The 24,962-nt window shown below is 37.4% G+C and overlaps 1 protein-coding gene across 4 annotated transcripts in view; it reads right to left on the bottom strand.

Annotated features, from left to right (window-relative positions):
• The window catches only part of tex2 (testis expressed 2), a 60,144-nt gene extending 35,618 nt beyond the window's left edge, over positions 1–24,526 (bottom strand). For 2 of the 4 annotated variants that reach the window (XM_084416868.1, XM_084416871.1), the window contains exon 1: positions 24,334–24,526. The gene's annotated coding sequence lies outside the window, so the exon portion shown is untranslated. Of the gene's footprint in view, positions 1–24,084; positions 24,256–24,333 lie in introns of those variants that run through there. The other 2 variants (XM_084416872.1, XM_084416870.1) reach the window with 2 other exon arrangements.
• Between the last annotated feature and the right edge of the window lie 436 nt (positions 24,527–24,962).

Here is a 24,962-nt window from a genome sequence, read left to right as displayed (position 1 = left end):
TGGTGAAGTCAAAAGGAATAGTCCAAAAAGTAAAGAGAAGATTTCATCGCCCTTCACAAACAAGGAACAGGATACAAAAAGAGCGAAGGGACTAAATGTTCCTAGAGTTCAAAGTTTAAGTAACGGCTTTAACGGCTGCAACTGAGAAGGCAGGTTCAGAAAAACCCTCGAGCGACTGCAGAAGACCTGCAGCAACACTTGGTGGCCATAGGCACTGAGGTTTCAGCTGCACAATAAGGCTCGTACTAAACACATGCCAGAACTCCAAGACTACACCACTACTGACCCAAAAGCACAAGAACAGTCGGCTCCAATTTGCTCAAAATCATATAAACAAGCCACAGAAGTTTTGAGACTCTGTTCTGTGGAGCGATGAATAAGAATGAAGCATATACTGTAAAGACTCTGTCTACAGTTCATCACGGTGGATCTCGATGATGCTCTGCGGCTGATTTATATCCTCTGGCACTGGAAACCTGCAGCGTGTGGAAGCCGAGATGAAGTTTAGGGAATCCTAGGAGAAAACGTCATGCCGTCAGTGAGGAAGCTGAAGCTCGGACCTTCCAACAGGACAATGATCCCAAGCATACCTCAGTTTCCACCAAGGCTTGGTTGCAGAAGAAGTCCTGGAAGATACAGTGGCATTACAGTCGCCTGACTTGTATCACATAGAAAATCTCTGATGGGATTTGAAGAAGGCGGTTTCATCAGCAAACCCAAGAACACTGAACTGGAGGCCGTTGCTCATGAGGAATGGGCTCAGATTCCTCAGAAATGCTGCTGTCTGGATAAACATCTCGTTTGCAGCAGCTCATAACAGCAAAAGGGTGTTCAACTAAGTACTAAAGATGCTTGACATGAAGGGGTTGATTACTTAACCTGTTAACCGTTGCCAGTGCGCCCGCGCACTGAAGCGTTATTTATTTATTTAATTCAAAATTACTATCAGATTTAATGTTATACCTTGACAAACTATACATAATTAAAAAGATATAATCCTCAAGTTTCAGTATTTGACCACTATTGTATTCTGAGAAACTCATAGTGACAGTTATGTCTTAATTTGTGTCAGGAGTTATGAAATGAAAAAATGAGTCGATACCTTTAATATGAATTATGCGCGTCAGCCGCTTTCATTCATAAAAAACTCCGTGCTGTCGTCATGACAGCGATACACAAAACAACGTCCTTCAGGGCTTTAGCTCAAAACTGTGCAGATTTGGAGAAATATTGATAGATTCTCATAGATTTACATCATATTTCTATAGACAGGAATAATATTTATTGAATTTATACCCAAATGCGTCGATGTAATCTTTATGAGCATTTGGTATTCCGATACTGTGTTTTTTAATTCATACCAATAGCCTGAGGGCGCTACATGCACAATAATAGTCCATATATGGAACATGAAGAAGAGCCATGACCATGTGACATTCCAGGACGTCACTGATACCTGACTGATACACACAAAGCTAACAAGAGATCGCGCTGTAACATGCAGATACAGATGTTTTGAAGACAATAAACATGATTGCACTGATATTTGAGTTACCTGTGTTTTTCAAGCCATGCCAGGTATTTTCATAATAATAGATTATATTTATAATGTAATGCTAATCTATATAGACTATCATTGTGCAGAACACTATCCAATAGTATATTTTCTGTCTGATTTTTTTATCTGAAGCCAAATTAGATCACAGAAGATTATTTAAAATACTCAACGTGCGTTAAAAAGTAAGTTTAGAGCACAAACATGGTTTTAATCTCATAAATTGTCGTGTATTGATGGTGTGCTAAGCTAACATGCTAGCTAGCCCTAGGTGCACCTGCTACCTAGAAGTTATACTTTTATTATTTTTTGAATGCTACCTGAAATGTGTCTTTATTCAAGAAATGCATTTGATACAGTTTAAAATGTGTGGTAAACTTTGAGAAAAGAAATTAGGGACTGAAACCCTATGAATAGCCTGTGAATAGCCAGTCGTTAGTAGCTATAATGCAGACAAAAGAAATGCATATTTCGAGCCATAACCAGGCTGGAGAGGTGTGAATGTGTGCAGGGGGAGACTGAGACTGAATGGGGATCGTCTGCACCACAAAACAATAGAGACAATATACTGGATAGATGGTTAGAAGATGACAATAAACATCAGTAGCATTTTAGCGTCAAATCAAAATAAAGTCATTTGACATGGTCTTGAAAAACATTTAACCAAATACAGAGTTTTGGACTTAATATCTTCAGATTTTAAACATAGAATGTTTAGACATATGGCTTTAGCTGTAGTGCATTTCTAGATTGCTCCAGTGCCAACTTCAATTTTATTTTCATGAGGATGTTTCATAAAAATTAATTTCTAATAATTTTACAAAACTTTGAAGCTATTTATAACAATTTTTGTCATTATGACAATAATTAATTCTACATTTACAATAAACTGCCAGGTGTCAGCTTTCAAATGAGATCATACTTGTGCTTTTAATGCAAAGGGTTCATGAACTGTATCTGTTTCAGTTTGGGTATGTCATTTCTGGGGATTTTTCAAAAGTGGGGTTGCAGCTTAACAGGTTAAGACTGGAGAAGTTGCATTTGGGGAAACCACTTGAAACATTTGTTGTGTTGAGCTATTTCAATTCCTTTTGTTTGATTTGTTCATTGCAAACAGCTGGAAGTCTGTACATGTTGCCAATAAACCCGATTTGCAATGGGGGTTGAATATTTTTGATTACAACTGTCTCAGAACGGAGTCAGAGCTGAACGTGAGTTTCTGGACCACTACGGCCCTCCTGAAACACTGCAAGCAACCACTTGTGTGAGGATTTCTGACCGGAACTCGGAGACTGAAGGTCAAGTTTACTCCAGAGCTTTCCCCGAGCATCCCAATGATAACATTTCACTTCTTATCTATCAATATTTGCTGTTATTCCCGAAATCTTTATGATTTTTTTTTGCCGTTAAATTTAAGATACAGGACAAGGACAAGATGTTGTAATAAATTAAATAACTGGGGCATGCAGTTCATGAGGGGTCTCATGAGAGAGGTGTGTGTGTGTGTGTGTGTGTGTGTGTGTGTGTGTGTGTGTGTGTGTGTGTGTGTGTGTGTGAGAGACTGTCTAATGGAGCTGTCGGGAAGCACTAATGTAGTGAAGAACAGGTTGTAGGACAGTGGGAGATGGCCTTATTCGACCCACGGGCCACAGGGTGTGTTTGTGAAAAGACAACAGAGTAGATCAAAAATAGATATATTGATACAAGGGATACAGAACACATGCTGTTCATTCAAGATGTGAATATAACACACAACAGGAAAGAAAGAAAGAAAGAAAAGACTATGTGCACTTACTAACTGCAATATAAATGGCTAGTTTAAAGGCCTTAAAGGGATAGTTCACCCAAAAATGAAAATTATCCCATAATATTTACCCTCAAGCCATCCTAGGTGTGTATGACTTACACAATCAGAGTTATGTTAAATAATGTCCTGGCTCTTCCCAGATTCACTTCAGGAAGGCCTTTATTAACCCGCTTGAGTCGTATGGATTACTTTTATGATGGACAGATGCACTTTTATGATGGACAGATGCACTTTTATGATGGATAGATGCACTTTTATGATGGATAGATACACTTTTATGATGGACAGATGCACTTTTATGATGGATAGATGCACTTTTATGATGGATAGATGCACTTTTATGATGGAAAGATGCACTTTTATGATGGAAAGATGCACTTTTATGATGGATAGATGCACTTTTATCATGGATAGATGCACTTTAATGATGGATGGATGCACTTTTATGATGGATAGATGCACTTTTATAATGGATAGATGCACTTTTATGATGAATAGATACACTTGGATGCACTTTTTGGAGCTTCAGAAACTCGAGCATTATTCACTGCCATTATAAAGCTGGGAAGAGCCAGGACATTATTTAATATAACTCCGATTGTGTTCGGCTGAGAGTAGAAAGTCATACACACCTAGGATGGATGGAGAATGAGTCAATCATGGGATACTATTTCATTAAGACTTAAGCATTTATGTAGCATCACTATCGATCGAAGTGGGTAATAATGATATTTATTAATTCACAATATAATTCAATATGCAACACTGAAATAGTACAGTCAATTGGTAAATACAATGACAATAAATAATAACAAACAACTGAAATAAGCTCATTCGGCTGTCATCCCTCACAGGTGCTTCACCGATACTGATTTCAATATTCCCTGCTTATCACTCAACTCATATCCCTTGAAATTGTTTTGTTGAGTTTGAGCCCAGGCGAAGCACACCTGCTCAACACGACAACAACACTTCCTCTATCTGACGAGTCACAGACGGAGCGATCACAGGTAATAAAGAGCGCACCGTTTCTCCAGAACCAAAGGATTCGGCTGCCGACACGCATTCGCCATCCCTTTGGATGTCACGCCAACATACGCCAACGCTGACAGGAGGAAACCCAGGCATGAAAGGGAATGAAACGATGTGTGGCAAACTGAGAGTGAAGAGGGGTAAAGACTAGGGGTGTCACAATATATCGCAATACAATAATGCAAAAATATGTCTTGTGGATTGTTCACCCGAAATAACAATTACTGTGTGAGGAACAAATTCCAGTTTTCAGAGTTTTAGTGTCAGTATTACATTAAACTACTATATATAATGTTGAATATAATGTTTAATGGGGGGATTTGTGGGTCCTGATAATGCCAAATTTCTTGTTATCAGTAAAAAGTGGCCTACATTATCACAGTGAAAGAGATCAAGCATATTCATCTAAAATAATTCAGTGTTTTCAGCTTCAGAATCATGAATATTGTTATTCTGGCATCTCTATTGTCCTGTGCTTTGGGTTTATCAGCACCAAGTCCAAGCCTATTCATTTACACACACAATGTAATTTCAAATTTAGCATTTTAATCAATAGTGCATTTTTTGTTAACCTTTTACCAAATGTCTTGGATTATCGCAATAATATCGTATCGTGAGTTCAATATCGTGAGATGTATCGAATCGTGACATGAGGGTCTCGTTAAACCGCTACGATTGACAAAAACAAAATGTCGACAACATAATGGATGAATACATGAAACGTATCATCTTCTGTTTATTATAAACACGCTGTGGTTTTGTCGTTGGCCACTTTAAATGCTCGAACCCTTTAAAGCAGGACAGATTCTGATTAGCTCTCGATATTTATCAACTGGGGAAAAATATCTTTCTGAAAGTGATTTCAATGATTGTTCCTCTGTGCCATTATCGTTATATATTTGTGGTGTGAACTATGCTATTCTTTTACATTAAGAACGATTATTAGAGCTGTATTTTTATTGTTAAAGTTCTCGTTCTTTGTGTGAACAGGGATAGGCTCCAGGATCCCCACACAACCCTACATAGGACAAGCCCTTTGGAGAATACAAGGATGGATGGACTTAACCACCAAATCCCACTTAGTGCCATCCAACTAGAACAAAATGAAGAGTCGAGACGTGATCCTACAAGACGTCTTGTAATGCCATTGTCTTATTTGTCAGACTGTGCTAAATGTTTCTGTGCTAATCAACCACCTTTTAACCATCAACTCCCAGACCTTTCTGTTAATGTGTTCCAGGATGAAAGAGCGAGGGATTAGGAACGTAATCTTCATAATGGAGAAGACTAGAGCTCAAATCAATCAGCAAATCACACTCTTCTTAACTGTTGTTTTCTTCTTAAGTTGAAGTTGAGAATACTCCCGAAAACATTTCTTGAGAATGTTTTAAAGATAAGAAAATCTTTTAATTCCTGAAAATAATGTTCTTAAAAATAGGGATGCGCGATATATCGGCCACCATTTCGGTATCTAACGATATATGTTCATTTTTAATGTTATCGTTTATCGGCCCCGATAAGAAAATGTGTCCGATTTATTAAAGCTGATATATAATGTGTTATTTCCTTCAGCTGAGACGTTTCAGATGCAACATGATGGATTTGAATTGCTTGAAATATGATTGAATATGAGGAAAATACAGTAAAGTGCAACAGTCTGTCATATCGGCTTCATAAAATTATAATGAGAACATCATAATTGTGTGTTTGAGACATGGATTTTAATGGTGAGACTTTTGTTTTTGTAATCAGGCTCTCAAAAATAATAAAACATTTGGATTTAGATTTATCGGCCAATATATCGGTTATCGGCTTTCAAATATAAAGAATTATCGGTATCGGCCAAAATTTTCATATCAGCGCATCCATAATTATGACATCTTTTCTGGCAGCATTCAGCATATATGAGTGCATGTATACATAGTTCAGCAGTGCGAACACACACACACACACACTTGAGAAAACCTGTGTGTCGTGACGAACAATTATTAAGGCAATGCAGGCATTGCAAAATGACAGTCATGTGTTTTTCATTCAGTTGATCAGCGAGTCTTTGCCAAGAGCCGCCAAACAATCAGCTGTTCTTCAGCTGAACGTCCTGAGAATGTGTTGAACATTCTTACAGACTTCTAATAACTTATCTTAAGGAGTTTCTTCACTCCTTTCTCAAGAAGACTGTTGTGAATCTGGCCCTAAATAACAGAAGAGATCCTGAAAGCTGAGTGAAAGCAAGTGCTAGAAACGTGCTTTAACGTGGGCTATAAACAACTCTTGATAATATAGCATAGAACTTGAAAACTTTTTCAAGAACATGTGGAAATACAGAAAAAAATGCAGTCGATTTATAATCAAGATGGCTAAACAATTACTTAAAATTACAAATGACAAAAATTGTCAATGTAGACCAAAGCATTCCCCATCAACGCTTGAAAAATAACTGTATATTTGATGTGTACTGACAGAAAGTGAATCTTATAATGGCTAAAGAGCTAGATATGTTCATTACTCACAGTCAAGATCCAAGAGAAGGAGAACAGCAGAAAGCGCTCATCTTCCATTAATCTCCTGTGATGCTCAGAGTAATGTATCATGCAACAGCGAGACTCAGATTAGCGCGGAGATGCTAACGACCCACAGCCTAGCAACCGCGGGACGAGCCCAAGTAAATGTCATCACACACGACGGTCTGTGGTAAATCTGAGGAGAGTCCTCGGAAGAGTCACATGCACGTCCTGGTTGTTGCTAAGATATTATTGCAAACACAAATTTGTCAACAAACAAACAATTTTTTCAACGCATTCTTACTCCCAAATCATTATATCTCTCATTTAAGACACTAATAGGAACTCCATTGCTTTCAACTGCTTGCCATAATTGTCAACACTTAGTATGCATTTGTAAAAGTAGCAATGATTATTATATTTTTGGTATCATTTAGCATTAGTTAACTACCTTAGTTAGCATGAACTAATAACGAACTGCACTTAAACAGCATTTACTAATCTTTGTTAATGTTAATTTCAACATTTGCTAATACTTCATGAAAATCTTAGTTAATGCACTGTGAACTAACAATGAACAGCTGGATTTTCATTAACTAATGTTAACAAAGATGAACAAATACAGTCATAAATGTGTTGCTCATTGTAAGTTCATGTTAATTAATGCATTAATGAACCTTATTGTAAAGTGTTACCATATTTTTTACTTTCAAAGACACCTTTGAGCACCTAACCACTTCTCAAAAATATAAAACATGTAGTAAAAGGTATTCATTGCAAAAAGTGACCAATAAAACAGTAAAAAAAGTATTACAAACTCATGTTGCTTTGATTCCGAGTCATCTGAAGCCGAACGCTGCCATAACGTGAGGAACGATGATGCAATCGGTCACAAGACACACGAGAGCCAATGACATTTCACAATCAAAGATGACATATCGTCCCTCATTGTGTTATCTTGATCATGATTGTTGTCATCAGAATTATTACACTTTTACCTATAAGCACAATCAAGACTCATACGCTTGGTGTATCATTTACTTATCTACTCATCTAGTGTCTTATCACATACATCCTCTATATTCTATATTATGAAAACTGGTAAAAAAAAAAAAAAAAGTATAAAAAAAAGCTCAAAAATAGTAATATTTCCATTAGTTCCAAATTATATTTTTCCTTTTAAATGCCTTTTTAAGCCGGATCGATATTATAATATCATATTAATAAAAGCTGGATGACTTGTGTTTGCTAAATGGCATGCAATTGATTAAAAATATATATTTTATGGCAAATAAAATGCTGCATTATTGTCTGATGCGACAAACAAAGTTATTTGTGATTATGATTGTTGGCCACTTGATGAAATAGTGTTGTCTCTGAGGATATGTTACGACACTGGTTTAAATAGATGATTTCTCTGGATTTAAACATTGTTGGAAACATTTGGGATATACAAGTACACATGTGCACTGTAAAACCTAATGCTCAAATTAATGAATTGGTTTGAGTAGAGCCAACTTAAATTAAACAAATCAGTTCAATTGACTTTTCAATTCAATTCTTTTCTTTTCAATTCAAAGAAAGTATTTAGAACTTTCTTTTTCTTTTGAGTTCACAAAACTGACACATTTTAAGTAATCTGAATTGTTTTATTGTTTTGAGTTTTATGAACTTGAGTTTCTTTTAATTCAGACAAACTTAAATGTAACTGAAACTGGACTGGGATTTCTACTTCCCAGCATGCTTTTCCATGACACTTAAAGGGATACTCATTTTACAACTCCCCCAGAGTTAAACAGTTGAGTTTTACCGTTTTTGAATCCATTCAGCCGATCTCCGGGTCTGGGGGTCCCACTTTTAGCATAGCTTAGCATAATGAATTGAACCGGACAGGACCATTAGCATCTCTCTCAAAAAAATGAACAAAGAGTTTCGATATTTTTCCTATTTAAAACTTGACTCTTCTGTAGTTACATCGTGTACTAAGGAAAATGAAAAGTTGCGATTTTCTAGGCTGATATGGCTATGAACTATACTCTCATTCCTGCGTAAAAATCAATCCTGCTCATTGTAAAATGAGCCTATTTCCAAAAAAAGTGGAGTATCCCTTTAAAAGGGACAGTAAATGCTAAAATTAAGTGTTATATAATGTTTTTTTGTGTGTGTGTGTGTGCAAGATTAGTGTTAAGTGGGAGATTTAGTAGTGTTTAATGTTTTGTTATGCTAGTTTAGTAGAGTTTCTGTTATGTATTTGTTTGGTTATCATCATGGTGACGAGTGGAGCATGAGCTTGGTTTGAGAACAGATAGCCTATATGTTAAATGTTTTACATTGCTGTACTCATTCAGCAAGTGCTATGCTATGCTAATGCTATCAAAGTGTTACTAATTAGCAAGGTAGCATTTATTGAACTAGCTAGTTAAAGCTAGCCAAGTTTACACTACTAAAAATATTTAGGTTGAGATTATATGAAAATTTTAAGTTAAATTAATTAGCTTACTCAAATATTTCAAGTTAAGACCAGTTAAAATGTACGAGTACAAAATACAAATCTGCAAGTTCTGCTTACTTTCATATTTTGAGTTTTGCCAACTTATTCGGGTTTACAGTGTGGTTTTTAGATATTTTAACCCAAAAATCGTACATATTGTGCCTTTAAGTTTTTATTATTTAAACTATACTTTAGTCTTTTTCGTCAATAATACTGCACGTTGATATAGTCACAGTTAATGTTTAATGATGGATTGGTGTTGTCTTGTCTTCTCAGTCATGAAAAAAAAGAAGTAATTTTTGGATAAACTGTTGCCGTAGTTGAATCTGCCTGTTATATCTTGTGTTTCACATTGTTTTATATTGACAAATGGTTAAGGGGTGCTAAGAAATGTAATGTAAATATAATTATTGTAGCCGTTTATTTTCATAATGATACAATTATACCTCAATATATAATTTCATGACGATAAAATTCCCATGCCCTTCACATCTGTGTATTGACGCCAAAGGTTTATCATTAAAAAGCAATAAAGTTCCTAGTTCGTATAGCGATGTGAGTGAGAATGGGTTGCATTTTTGCATTTGGTAATGTTTAATTTTCCTTAATCCCAAAATTATGTTGAGTTTAGCTTCTACCTTTCATTTCATATTTATTCTGTCTTTAATATGCTGCTATGAAATATATATATATATATATATTCAAAATATGACTAAACCCACGACGACGCAGGGATCTAAGAGCCGTGAGAGGATTTGAAGTGTGAACATATTAATCATATGACAAATGAGCAGAACAGGAACTGAGCGAGAGACCAGGTGCAATCAGTGCTTAGTTTCTGACATCTGACTGTTTTTATTACGCAATAAAGCACACCTGCTCTGCTGCACACTGCCAGAAATACACACACACACATGCACTAAAACACACACACTCACGGCCACTTCACTAGACACACCCGTTCAACTGCTCGATAATGCAAATATTGACTCACAAGGCAGCAGCTCCATGCATGTAGACATGATCAAGATGATCTGCTGAAGAGCTCCAGAATGAGGAGGAAAGATGGTTTAAGTGACGGCATGATTGTCTGAGTACGAGCTGGTCTGAGTATTTCAGTTTTTCGGTTGATCTACTGGGATTTTCACGCGCAACCATCTCTGGAGTTTACAGAGAAGGGTCAGAAAAGGAGAAAATATCCAGTGAGTGTGTGTAAAAGTGCCTTGTTTGATGTCAAGGGTCAGAGGAGAATGACCAGACTGGATGGAAAGGCAACAGTAACTCAAATAAGCACTCGATACTACCGAGGGCTGCAGAAGTGGAGCATCTCTGAACACACACAACACACACCAAACCTTCAAGCAGAAGAGCAACACATATGTGACCCTGCATCACAAAACCAGTCACATGGGTCAATTTTCTGAACTTGAGATGTATACATCATCTGAAAGCTGAATAAATAAGCTTTCCATTGATGTGTGGTCTGTTAGGATAGGACCATATTTGGTCGAGATACAACTATTATGAAAATCTGGAATCTGAGGGTGCAAAAAAATCGAAATGTTGAGAAAATCTGCTTTAAAGTTGTTCATTTATGTTGGCGATTGTGCAGCATTCACTCACACAAATACATGCTTTATATATTTACGGTTGGAAATGTACTAAATATCTTCATGAAACACGATCTTTATCCTCATGATTTTTGGCATAAAAGAAAAATCGATAATTTTGACCCGTATAATGTATCGTTGGCTATTGCCACAAATATACCCGTGCGACTCGTGATCCAGGGTCACATTATGAAGAATTAAAGCAGTTCTGAAGGCAAAAGAGGTCCAACCCGGGACTAGCAAGGTGTACCTAATAAAGTGGCCGGTCAGTGTCTATATTCAAATACAGTAATACACCCTTCATAAGTACCAAAACCATATGTTAGACCAAACCATCTGCATTTGCATGTCTGAGGAAACTAACGTGGCCTCACTACACAATATAGTCAAATCTGCAGACACTAATGTCTAGATGTACCTGAACAAAGGCAAATGAGTTCACAATCAATAAAACCGAACGCTCACAGCTTCTCCACCGCCAAGACAGGAGAGGTTATCGACTCGTTTCTGCTTTACTGGAAATTATACTTTAAATAATGACAATGAAAGCGTATAAGCCTCAGACATTATTTTTATTGAAAAATAAGTGATTATTGTGAATATGCTATTTTTAAACCATACATAATTTGTAGTATTTGTTGCACTGGCTTTAATAATGCTAATTTAAATCATTTTCACCCAAAAAATAATTGTATTAAAGTAATTTATGACAATGTACAGCTTCTTCCCTCAAGCTATAAGACTGCTGAACCGCATCTAATACACCACAATACTCCCACAATGCACTGTAACTGTGCGTTTCTACGCTACACTGCCCTACTGTCAAATCAATCTCTTTGTGTAATGTTTGTCGTGATGCATATCACACATGTCGTCTACTCTTTTTACTGTTTGTGTATATTGTACGGTTATTATTCACTCATATTAAGTCTCTGTTTGGGATTTTAATATTCAAATGCGTAAGAGTCTATGATTATTGCACTAGTGATTCTAACATGTTATATGTATGCAATGTCTGGTCTGGACCAGGAAACCTAAGCTTTCCACACAACATTTGCTAAATAAAATAAGTTTTAGGGGGCAAATGTAGTTAGTTAATAATGTTTATCTGTGTGATTTTAGGGTGAAATGGCCTGGGTTTGTTTTCCAGAGTGTGTTATAATTCACAGCATTTGTCATGGAGTACAAAGGTCATGGGATGTTGTTTGGAAAGTACGTCTGACCTCATGAACACACAGTGCCATTGTGCCGGTGCGCAACAGCTCATAATACACTAACTGTGTCCCAGAAGTTGTGTCAGAGGTGGAGAATGTGGAGGTGGGAAAACTGGATTCTCCAGAACAACACGCACAATAAGAGCAGGAATGTTTATTCAGAAAGAAACTAGTGTCCGTTTTACATAACGTCGCTGATCCAGTGTGACAACGTGCTATTTTTTATTCATAGATATGGTCGAAATACCAAATATTTTGGCTATATTCTACAATCATGTATAATAACACTGTTCAGCTTCATTCTCGTTAGATCTTAGGACTGCAAATATCCTGCAAAACTGAAAGAATGTGACCTGAATTACACAGAATATTAAGTTAATTATGAATTGAGGATGGGAAAGAGCAGCAGTAACTACGGGTACGGAGAAGAGTGAGCTATATATAATGAGCTCACCGAGAGTAAATGTCTAGAGACCTGACGAACCTCATGAGTCCACGGGTCAAGAGGAATTAACCAAAGCTAACCTGCTGTGAAATGTGCTTAATCACTCCTTAACAGTAAGTTAAAACCAGCCTGTGGATTCATTTACGATGCGTTTATGGTAAAAACACTTGGCAAATAAACACGGTATAACACTGTGTCAAAAGCACAACCATAATAACACTTAGGCCAGAATATTTCACGTTTTAACACGAGATTAATGTGGTAAAATCACATACAGACCTTCTTTGTCTACAGTTATATCCCTGATTTCAACTTGTGCAATGAGAAGCTGAAACGGTAACGCTGGTTAGTTTTGCTGACTCATGCTCTGGTGTCCTGAGCTCAACCAGAAAGAAACATGACGCAACTACAGATCCATGAAACACTGTTTACATGAAACATCCCGAAAAAAGACTTCAACACTAGTTCTCCTTAACGCTGAATTTTTTTCTTTCTTTCTTTCTATTATGTATTTTAAAAGGGTCCTATAATGCCCTTTTCACAAGATGTAAAAGAAGTCTCTGATGTCCCCAGAGTGTGTGTGAAGTTTTAGCGCAAAATACCCCACAGATATTTTTATACAGCATGTTAAAATTGTCACTTTTTGAGGGTGAGCAAAAACGCACCGTTTTTGTGTCTGTCCCTTTAAATGCAAATGAGCTGCTGCTCCCGGCACAGGGGGCCACGTATTTCATGTGTTATGTCGGTTGTGATGTTAAATAAAGCATTAAAAACCGAAGAACAGTATTGCAACATGTCAGCGGGAAACTTACGGCTCTCTATATGTAAGCTCCTCTCAAGCATGTTACAGATGCAGCATTTAGACTGACCACTTCTTATAAGAGAGCACTTTTATCATTCTTTGGGTCAAGAAAGAGTCTAATATTTCCTCCGCCCTTACTGTAAAACGCTTAAATTAACAGTAAGGATGCGTTCCTGTCACATATATCACACATGCTCTCTTCAATATAAGCCGACGGAAATCAGGTTAATGCCGGGCGAAACCTGCACATAATCTATATAAAAGCATATATGTATAAGCATATAATCGGGTTAAGAACGTACATGTAAATTCACTCAATAAAAATGAAGTTTTTGTGAATAATGCGGGAATTTTAATTATAAACAAGCCCGAAACACACCTCAGGACTCTTATTTTGAAATGTGTGTGTGCTCCTACTGCCTGCTGGCTCAGATGAGGGAGATACAATACACACTCTTACAACCATCTACAACTTAACATCTATCATAATTCATCAGCAAGTAAATGCTCAGCCTGTGGAATGCACAATAGATCGGTTGCGCTCACGTTTATTTCATATAATCACAGCATTTTGGAGTTAAATAAACACATTAGACTGTACGAGGTACTTTACTTCACCACTGGCATAATGGGCTTTCAATAAAGCAATTTTGTTTTTAAATCAGTAGAGAAAACAGAGAAAAATGCTCTTTAGCGAAATAGGTATGAAAACTTCAACACCCATAATGCACTGGGCATGTTGCCGTCCAGGGCCACTGCCACCAGTCTGCTATGGATACGCTTACCAGAGTCTAATACCGCCTTGCTTGTAGTAGGAAATACTTCTTAGCAAACTTTTAGTCATAACGGTGTTGATTATTGTCTTGTTCCCGGATGCAAGAATTCAAAGAGTAAATGTTTGTGGAGTGAGTTACTTTTGGTTTCCAGTGAAGGATCCAGCGGCTAAAGGCTGCAAACAATCATAATAAATACAGAGAAAACGCCACAACCCAAAACCTGACAATCCTTTGTGTTTGTAGTCAACATTTCAAACTGGATGATCAGTATTTTAGTGCAAACAGAGGTGAAGAAACAGCTCTTCTGTCAGTTCAGCCTGAAGCAAAGAGCCATTGGGTATAGGTAAGAAAGCTGTTAAAGGCACAATATGTAACTTTTTTGCTTTAAAAATAGCAAAAATCACTATATCTATGTTATATATTTTTTTTTTTTTGTTGTGTACTTACATTATCCCGACTGTTTCCAACAACTTTCAAACCAGGAGAAATTTGTAATTTAATTCGAAGACACGTCCCGTTTCTTTATTTCCGTTTTGTCGCCGTCAATGGCGTCATATCCGCGTTATCCCTGGTTTCCGCTCGTACTGCCATAGCAACCAGAGCCCTCTGATAGTAACCAAGGCGACTGACGTGGACAACTGTGTAGTTCGTAATGTCTATCTGCACGCTGTTGTTGTTTCGTTCAAACATTATGGACCATGGGCAAGCAGACTTTGGATAAAAAAGGAGAACTAAAAGGAGAATCAATATCAGCGCCGTGTTTTCGAGATGCCGAGAGCTCCACGTCCGAGACTTCGACCGCTCCTACATGTACTTTATTAAACAGGTGAGTACATTTACATAAAACTAATCAATGTTATATAGTTCAACAATGATAAAATGTTAGAATATGATCTGTATGTTATTCTAATGTTGATCTAGCTTACTGCTAGTCTCATACAGACAAACTAACACATACATTTCAACACATTCAAATGCAGTTTAGTGTGCTAGTGTAATGTTAGAGCAAGTGAAACAGCGCTGCGTTACCTCACAAGTTTAATTTGTCTAATAAACTGACCTGTGAGTTGTAATTATGCACTTGCGTATAGTTCGGTAGAATGAAATGTCCTTATTCCTTTTATATCCGCGGGACTCGCGTCGCGTGTGGAGCTGATAGCTGTCCCTTAGCAATCCCGACCTGCTTCATATCACAGTCATGATAAAAACATCAATGTATTTACTCATCCATAAACATTATTAGATCGGTCGACTTGACGTTGACGACAAGATCCATAATTCTTAGCAAATATTGCGTCATCAAACTACGCCTTTGTTATTGTAAGAGGTTAGCGACCCCTAGCGGCGAAAAATTCCATACTGTACGTTTAAATAGTAGACAAAGTACAAACCTGATAAACCAATACAATATGGGCTTTCACATCGGATAGTTACAGAAACTCAGTTACAGGAGCTAGCCACCAGGGCGTTTCCCTTCTTCTCAATGCCAGTAGGAAAATTAGTGTTAAAAATGGCGTGTGTCCGGCCAGTCAGGTCCTATTGTCCTGGGTTAGACCCGACTCTAGTAGTAGGAGCTAATTTAGTCCCCCAAAAGTCGGGCCTACACTGTAAAACCTAACACTGAAAGTCACTAAACAAAATGAGTACATTTAACTTATGTAAAAAATTTTTTTTAAAGTTAACGTAACAATAAAAAATTTGATATTAACTGCAAACTGCAGAACTTACACCGAATAAGTTATGAATAACCTATTTGTTATTTTAGCTCTAAAATGAATGTAATGACCTTAAAATATTCAAGTTACATATACTCAAAATGATTGACTAAACCAACACTAAATTATGAGTGAATATGACTCAATATATGTAAGTTCAAAATACTAATTTGTATTTGTTTTTAAACTTAAATAGTTTGACGCAATCAGTTTCCTCAGTCAGTCTGGGTTGAGTTAACTTATTGGGTTTTACAGTGTATAACTAAAATCGTTCCCAGTTCCTGCGGTGCGAACGCGCCGAAAAGTGCCGGAAACTTCCGCCATTAGCTATGGGAACTTGTGCTTTTATCTCCTCCAGAATGTCTCCCCACAGACTTCAAAGTATCCGCCATCGTGAGTGCATTACTTTCAACTCTTCTTGATCATTGTTATAAACTGAGGAACAGAACGCCACAGATCTCAGACGTCAAGTTGAAAAACCTGGAATATTCCTTTAACTGTAAGCACATTAACAGACACACACACACACACACACAGAGAATATTTAAGAGTTGATATGCATAATATTACATAGCTCCGTCGTGTATCAGATCACTAAAGGCTTTCTGCATTACAGTTCTCCCTCTGTCACGCCAATGAGACGAAGACTAACTCAAACGAACAGAAAGAGGAACACCACTGATGCATTTCATGAGCTTCTGTTTCAACATGCCGTGACCTCAAACATGTGCAACTCCGTTCTGTCATCGAAAGGTCAGGACACGCTTAACTGAATTTTCACACCACTCTTTTGCATATAATTAAAGTATACAGTAATTATGGATTGTTACCAAAAAAACATATATATATAGTTGCAAGCAGCAATCACTACTCAGTGGCTCTAGATGCATTCTGGGTACATGCATTTATTAAGCCAGTAAATACTACTAAGACACTTTCTACTGCCAGATGTTTGTGGCCTATAACTGTAACCCACAGGACCAATCAGATCTAAATCTGACAATGCTCAATATGATTCTCTTCCTGTAGCTTGTTTCCTATGTCTTCTTTTTTTTTTTTTTTACCTTAAATGTAATCCTTAGCCATTGCAACACTGTTCAAGAAATCAAAAATCTTCAATGTCTTGGCTTAATGTCACATGAATCCACTTTGGAGGCCTATTTAAAAATTCAGATCCTGCTTTTTTCCACCAAAATGGCCGACTTGGGCTTAGCTAATGTCATTTTGACAGTTGTTTGGCTTGATAAAATCAATACATCGCTGCGTTCACACTATGTCGTGATTGCCGTAATTACGAGAAAGCAACCCTTGACATTCTCTACTCTGATTCGTTCACGTTCTCTGACTCGCAATTATGGGTTTCTATGGCAACACTATCAACGCCAATATGAATCTGCAGCGGTCAGGTGGTACAAGTCGAAGCTCTCGGATAATTACGGGTTCCCACGTTGTAATTATGAGATGTACAAGGACGTGAACCGTTTTTAAGTAGAAAACGTGTAATTACGGTATTTACGACATGGCGTGAACAAACCACAAAAAACGACTTTGGGGACACTATCACATTAGTCAAAAGGTGAGTGATACAGAAGCTCCAGGTTTTTGTGCATCCATATTCCACCTCGAGGCATAATGTAAGGCTGTGGCCGTCTCTGTCACCATCTCCTGTGCACTTGCGTCACATATGGTGTAAAACTGCATCAGAGCGAAGTGTCATGAACGTAAAGACCGGATCAATTCCCTAAAGGTGCCTGAAATCAATACAAGTTCACAATCACAATTTTAGCACTTATGTCGAGACCTCGGCCACATTCAGTCTCCAGTCTGAGTATGGTGTCAAGGATCACACAACGAACATTACTGTTTCATATTTACAGTATATCATCATTATTACGGATGATGACACTTTCATGCATCACACCACACAAACACACTTCACAATTGCCAAAACACGGTAAATGCTTGTTGATACTCTATCATAAAATGCAGCAGCTGTATTTGATGATTATACAGAAAAATCACACGCACACACACACACACACACACGTACAAAAAAAGAATCATAAATGAAATCTCTTTAATCCCTATTATGCTTTTCCGGATGTTACCTTTCATGCAGTGTGTAATACAGCTGTTTTAAAATGTAAAAGATTAAAAGAGTGCAGATAAAAGTTATTGTCTCCCAAAAGAAAGAACAGATTCTGAACTGCCCAAATGAGTCGTCAGCAATTCCACTCTCACGTTCCAGTTACAAACCTATGTCACGATGTAACAAGTTTGCATAATGCAGAGTAGACCAATCACAACAGACTGGGTCATTGACCAATCAGAGCAGAGTAGACCAATCACAACAGACTGGGTCATCTGACCAATCAGAGCAGAGTAGACCAATCACAACAGACTGGGTCATCTGACCAATCAGAGCAGAGTAGACCAATCACAACAGACTGGGCCATCTGACCAATCAGAGCAGAGTAGACCAATTACAACAGACTGGGTTATCTGACCAATCAGAGCAGAGTAGACCAATTACAACAGACTGGGTCATCTGACCAATCAGAGCAGAGTAGACCAATTACAACAAACTGGGTCATCTGACCAATCAGAGCAGAGTAGACCAATCACAACACACTGGGTCATCTGACCAATCAGAGCAGAGTAGACCAATCACAACAGCAATGGAATTAAACAGTTCACCCAAAAGTGTAAATTCTGTCATCTCTTCCTCACCCTCATGTTGTTCCAAATTTCTTCCTTCAGCGAAACATAAAAAGAAGTTCACATTATGAAAGTTGAAACTCACAACGCCAAACATCATCTCACGGCGAACCACATTGGTTCTCGCAAGTCATGTGCCCAACTCACGACATTTCTGCCACAATATGTGCCGTAGTTTGGGAATGAGAGCACTGATCAGTGCGTTGATTTGAGAGTTAAATATTGAACTGCTTATCATAATAACAATGTGTCGCTTCACAAGAGTCGAGGCATATATGGATTCATTTCATGCTACATTTCTGTCCTTTTCTGAGCTTGAAAGGGTTGGATCCCTTTGACTTTTATAATACAGACAAAACCAGCTGAAACATTCTTCAAATGATTATCTTCTGTGTTGAGGAAAGAATGTCACACACGTTTGGAACGACACTAACTGATGACAGAATCTTCATTTTTTGCAGGTTGAACTATTAAGGCTACGTTTACTCGACCACGACATGCTTAAAACGGAGAAGTTTTTCCTTTGAGTTTTCCGCGTACAGGCGACACCATTGTCAAAACGATCCCCGTTCAACACGGATCCGCGAAAACGGCTAAAAACGCTGTATTCTGCTGCCAGGCCAGTAGATGGCGATGAAACACTATAGACTGAACACGTAATACGCATGCGCATGACGTCATCGTCTTCACAGATTCACGATGTAGTTGTTAAACAGAGACCGTTTTCAAAAACGTGCACTTTGAAACCAAAAGTGTGCGTTTTCAGGCCCCAAAACGCCGTTATCGTGTAAACGAACGTCCAAAACGCATAAAAAGTGTCACGTTTTCAGTTGAAAGCGGTGTCGTGTAAACAGCCCTCTAATGCCTCGTTTCCACTGAGCGGTACGGTACGGTACGGAACGGTACGCATTTATTTGCGTTTCCACTATCAAAAGTTGTGAATGGTACCAAAATGCTGAACCGTACCGTACCACTTTTTAGGTACCCTTCCATTGGGGTACCTAGCACAGTGGAACGGTACTAAAAGGTGGAGCTAGACTCACTGCAGGACGTTGATTGGTTGACAGAGAATCGTCACTTGCGCGTGCTACAAGAGGAATGACAACATAAGAAGCGCCATTTTTTAATATACAGTTTAATATAATACTACTGTTACTGTATCACGAAATGTAATTTTAAGAGTTTTTCAGGCGAGAATGTAGTTGTTTAAAGCTCAAATCTGTGGTTTATTTATAAAGATGATTTTTTTTTCCCCCGGTTGTGAGAGCCATGCGTTCAGCGGGCGCTCGGCGCTCATGTTTCCCGGCTGGATGAGCCTTTCCTCGGCGTTCGTCGCGGAATCCGACGGTAGTGGTTAAACATAAGATATAATTCGTTTTGTGTAGACCTACCAGGCGATCTTTGGTCTCGTGAATATATAATGAGTTCCCTGTCAATCGTTTTGGCTGAGGGCTAAGTTTAGTTTTATATTAACGTTATTTGTGTTTAACTACTTGTAATGTTAGACTAGAGCGCTGCATTTGGATATTTGACTTAATTGTTTGCTTTATTTCTTATTGTATAGCTTCTTGTACTTTACTTAAACTTTTATATAGGATATTATTGATAAAACTGAAATTTTACAAAAAGATTTGGTTTCTTGTCATTTTTTATTACAAGATTATCACTGATGTTTATTGCAACATTTGTACAAATGCATATATTGCCTGGAATATGTTTATTTTATTTATTTTTTTAAACGAAAAGAGGCAACGTTAGGGTTGTGTTTTATATTTCGTTTCGTTATAAATAGAATAACGTATAACGTGCAGTGAATAACGTTGCGCATGAACCACATTTGTGTCCCTATAATGTTTAATTTATTTAAATGAAAACGAAAAGAGGCAGAGTGGTGTTTTATAACATATTTCGTTTTATTGTTGCTTAAAATGTACATACAGAGTAACAAAGATAACCGGTGTATCAGTGACGCTTTTAAGAACGCGCTGTACCATTTGCATGTAGGAGTCGCACATAGCAAGTACAAACTTTGCGTACTTGATATTGAGAAAAGCCTAATGTCGGCGCTTGTCTTCTTGTGACAAACATGTCGAGGAGCAAGAATAAGATCTGCTGCATGTCATCCATTGTAGTTTACTATGTTCTTCTTCGCGCGAAAATGACGTCGATCTAAACACCACGCCTATCAAGTAAGGGTACTGTTGGCAGTGGAAACGCTAGCCAGATCATGGTTAACAGACCCGAACCGTACCGTACTGTCCCGTACCGTACCGTACTGCTCAGTGGAAACGAGGCATAAGTCTCTACAGGTTTTCCTTCAGCACTGCCAGAGAAAGACTGCAATGATCTCAGGTTTCTCCTCTAGAGGCTCAAACCTGTGCTCAGATTTATCTGCAATCAACAGTCAGACATCTCAACACAGACTCAAACATTTCTCATCAAAGTCTCCCGAGAACAGGCGATCTGGGAGGACACTGTGTGTCCACAACTGACTCGTATTCACTTAATAATGTTGGGTTAAAAATGACCCAACTATGGGGTGGTATAGCACCTTCCCAACTGTGGGATATTTAACCCAGCAGCCGGGTTATTACTAGAAATGTTTCAAATGACCCAACATATTTGGAAAATAACCCAACATAATGAATCAACATGCCACATTTTAATGCTACATTCAATGCTAAGTATTCATTACTTCAATGAGCTCATTGTTTCTGCATTCAATTATTACATTATTTAAATTAATACTTTTTTCGCTAACTATGATTTTGTATATGTACATTTATATGTATATTTTACATTATGTCTAACTTAGACAGTTTCCTCTGATAACAGATCACTCTAAATTGTAATGTGGACTCGCTATTCAATAATAGTAAAAGCACTATTCAATGAGCATATACGACCCTATACAATTGAAATGAATGATAAGCGTAACCCAACGGTTGGGTTAAAAACAAATAACCCAACGTTTTTTACTGTGTAAGAAGTATCCTGAGCAATAAAAGAGCGAGCGTTTCTCATCAAACTCTCCCGAGAACAAGCGATCGGACCCACCGTGTGTCCACCACTGACTCGATGACTATTCACTCAATAATGTTGGGTTAAAGATGACCCAACGAGTAACCCAAACGCAGGTGATAACGTGTGCACTGACTGCAGAGAGCTCTGCTTTAGTCCTGTCACTCAACACGAACTCATGCAGCTTTAATGAGACACACACTTTTGCACAAAGCAAATAAAGGTGCACTTCTGAATGTGTGTGTGTGTGTGTGTGTGTGTGTGTGTGTGTGTGTGTGTGTGTGTGTGTGTGTGTGTGTGTGAGACAGCATAATATCAGTCTCTGTCCAACACTGCAGATGTCAGTAGTCAAATGTTCAAAGAAATGAACTCTATTCTTAGCTTTATCAACACTATATTGGACTATTCTGAATTGAACATGAGCTGAATGGGAAAGACAAGAGAGGATAAAGTGGTTTAGAGTATAGTTTTCTTTTCTTTTCCGCAGTAACTGGTTTTAAAAGCAACAAGTATTGTGAACTGTGAATTCAGCAATACAACACTTCCTCTCGGTGTTATCATGAACATGACCATGTGATATATGACGGCTTTTATAATTTACTCGCGCTCATGTTAAGACTTTAAGACACATAGGCCTAAGACTTTAATTGGACAATCTTTGAAACACAAATTAAGATATTTTTAATAAGCACATGAGAGCATCAGTGCGCGTGCGTGTGCTTTAAGTATGCGTGTCGATCAGTGTTCAGATGCAAATAACCTTTTTGGATCTTTTAAGTTTTAATGAAGGGACAGAAACGTCCCAGGTGTCATTCAGATAACTTAATTTGTGCTTTGAACGAAGAATAACCAAAGTTTTTGGGGTTTGGAACAACATGGCGGTGAATAAACGATGACAGACTTCTTTTTTTTCTTTCTATTTTTTTGGGGTGAACCGTCACTTTAAATCTTATAACTTCAGTAAAGAAAATGTTTTCTTTTCTTTTTTCCTTCACAATTGAGCTTATTGTGAGTGTTTGAAACGGAAATGGATATAACAGTGTTGATATGCTTGGTGGAATAGATGCTGCTATTACTGATGAACTTAATTGTATGAATAAATCATAAACGTAAAGTGCATAAAGTCTCAATAAAAGAATCGAAAACTCAACTTTGCTTTCATCTCCACTCGCCTTGATTACTGTAATTCTCTTTTCACGTGCAACACCAATTTTTAATATCTTTGGATTGGCTTACAGTTAAATTCATAATTCGGTTTAAGATTCTTGTGATTGTGTCGGTCGAGCTCCTGTTTATATAAAAGAGTTGTTGCAACATTATAATTCCAGCAGGAATCTTGTTTGCCGTGCCTCGCTCTCCCTTTGGGTTTAAGATCTGGGGACACTTTTAATAAGTAGCTGCAAGAAAACACACTTGCTTAAACTTGCTCATTTCTATCTGATTGTCTGTTTATAATGTCTGTCACTCTTATTTTGATTACCTTTTTATTAGTACTTGGCAATGATTAATCGCGATTAATCGCGATCCAAAATAAAAGTTTGTGTTATTTATATTTTGTATACAAACACAAACACATGTACAGAAATATTTGCATGTATACTATATATATATATATATATATATATATATATATATATATATATATATATATATATATTTATATACATAATTTATATTATATATAAATATTTTAAATATTTTATATGAATACCACATTTTTCATAAATATATACATGTGTGAGTGTGTATTTATTTATACAAAATAATTATACACACATATATTATGTAATCACAAACTTTTATTTTGGATCGCGATTAATCGTTACTTTACGTTTTTATATTCGGATGTAAAAAAAAAATGTTATAGAAATAAAAATGACTTACCTACTCATTGGCAACTGTAAGAATCACACATAAACAAGTGTTGAAACGGACAATAACCAGTTATCCTGGCCTTCAATCTGTGTTTACAACGCAAAACAACAGACATTTTCTATTTTTAGAGCATTGATTTATGAGTGTGAACACATTTCTCTAAGGTCTACACTGAAAATCCCTTTCACTTTTAGTTTGTTAATCTGCTTATTGTTTTGAAAAGTATGATATTATGGAAGAAACTTCTTCGTCAATGCTGTTTTTGATTAATAATGGACGGCTGAGAGCGAGTCACACACAATTTTACTGTAACAATCACTGTGGCTTCTATGGTATTTTAGTCCTGAATATGATTCACTTATCCAAAAATGCTGTTATGAAATCACTAATAAAGTAACGTTACCATAGTAGCCTACTATGGATATGCTACCATGTTGATAAACCATATTCAGGAGATGTAACGCGCAAATGCAACGTTTCTGCTCACATAACTTAATAATTACAAGGTAGCAGGACACGTACCTCCTAATCTTTGAAGTATCATGGTTTATGAATATGGTAATTATGCCATATTACCTCCTGGCACTCTGTGTAAGTCATCTAACAGCTGTCAGTCAGTTTCCGACGCGTATTAATCGCACGCGACGCATCAACAGATGAAGATTCACGGTTGCTATGATACTCGACTGTCTCGAGACAGAGATGCGGCTTAGCAACGACACACAGATGAGGATGATGATGATGATGGGCGTGTAGGGCGCGATCTCTTACCATTACACTTCTTCATTATCCTGCCGAAACTACACGCAGAATCCCATCCAACACGTTATATACTCGATGCGATCGATCCCGCTCGTGGCGGCGATCATGTCTGAGTTTCTAATGTTTATAATCCAGTGACAGCCGCACATCACAGGGAAGCGGAGCGCAAATAAACCTCACAGACCCCCAGACGAGAGCAATCGAACGATGATCCGCGGGAGATCGAGATACACGTCTGCGTTCACTCACTCTGTGCTGGATTAAAACGTCTGCTGGAAGGGCGTATGTTTGTTTTGGTGAGACTGGACGAACGAAAGGGCAGAGCGCCCCTTGCTGGATGTGTTATTATATTATATTATATTATATTATATTATATTATATTATATTATATTATATTATATTATATTATATTATATTATATTAGTAGGGAATCTGTAAACACTCTAATTCCCATCATGTGCAGTCTCTTCGTCGCCTTTTAAACCCTCATCAACCTCTTTTAACTCTCTCACATGTCTCCTTATTTGAACAGGAACATGTTAAACTTTCTTAAAAGCATTAGGATGGTATGATGTAACTTAATGTAGCTAATTAAACCAACATAGCATCTAAATAAACTTCTTCAACACTTATGACAT

Source organism: Rutilus rutilus (assembly GCF_951802725.1).
Source record: "Rutilus rutilus genome assembly, chromosome: 1".
In the NCBI taxonomy this organism is placed as follows: domain Eukaryota; kingdom Metazoa; phylum Chordata; class Actinopteri; order Cypriniformes; family Leuciscidae; genus Rutilus; species Rutilus rutilus.
This window is presented reverse-complemented; position numbering and strand designations above follow the sequence as displayed.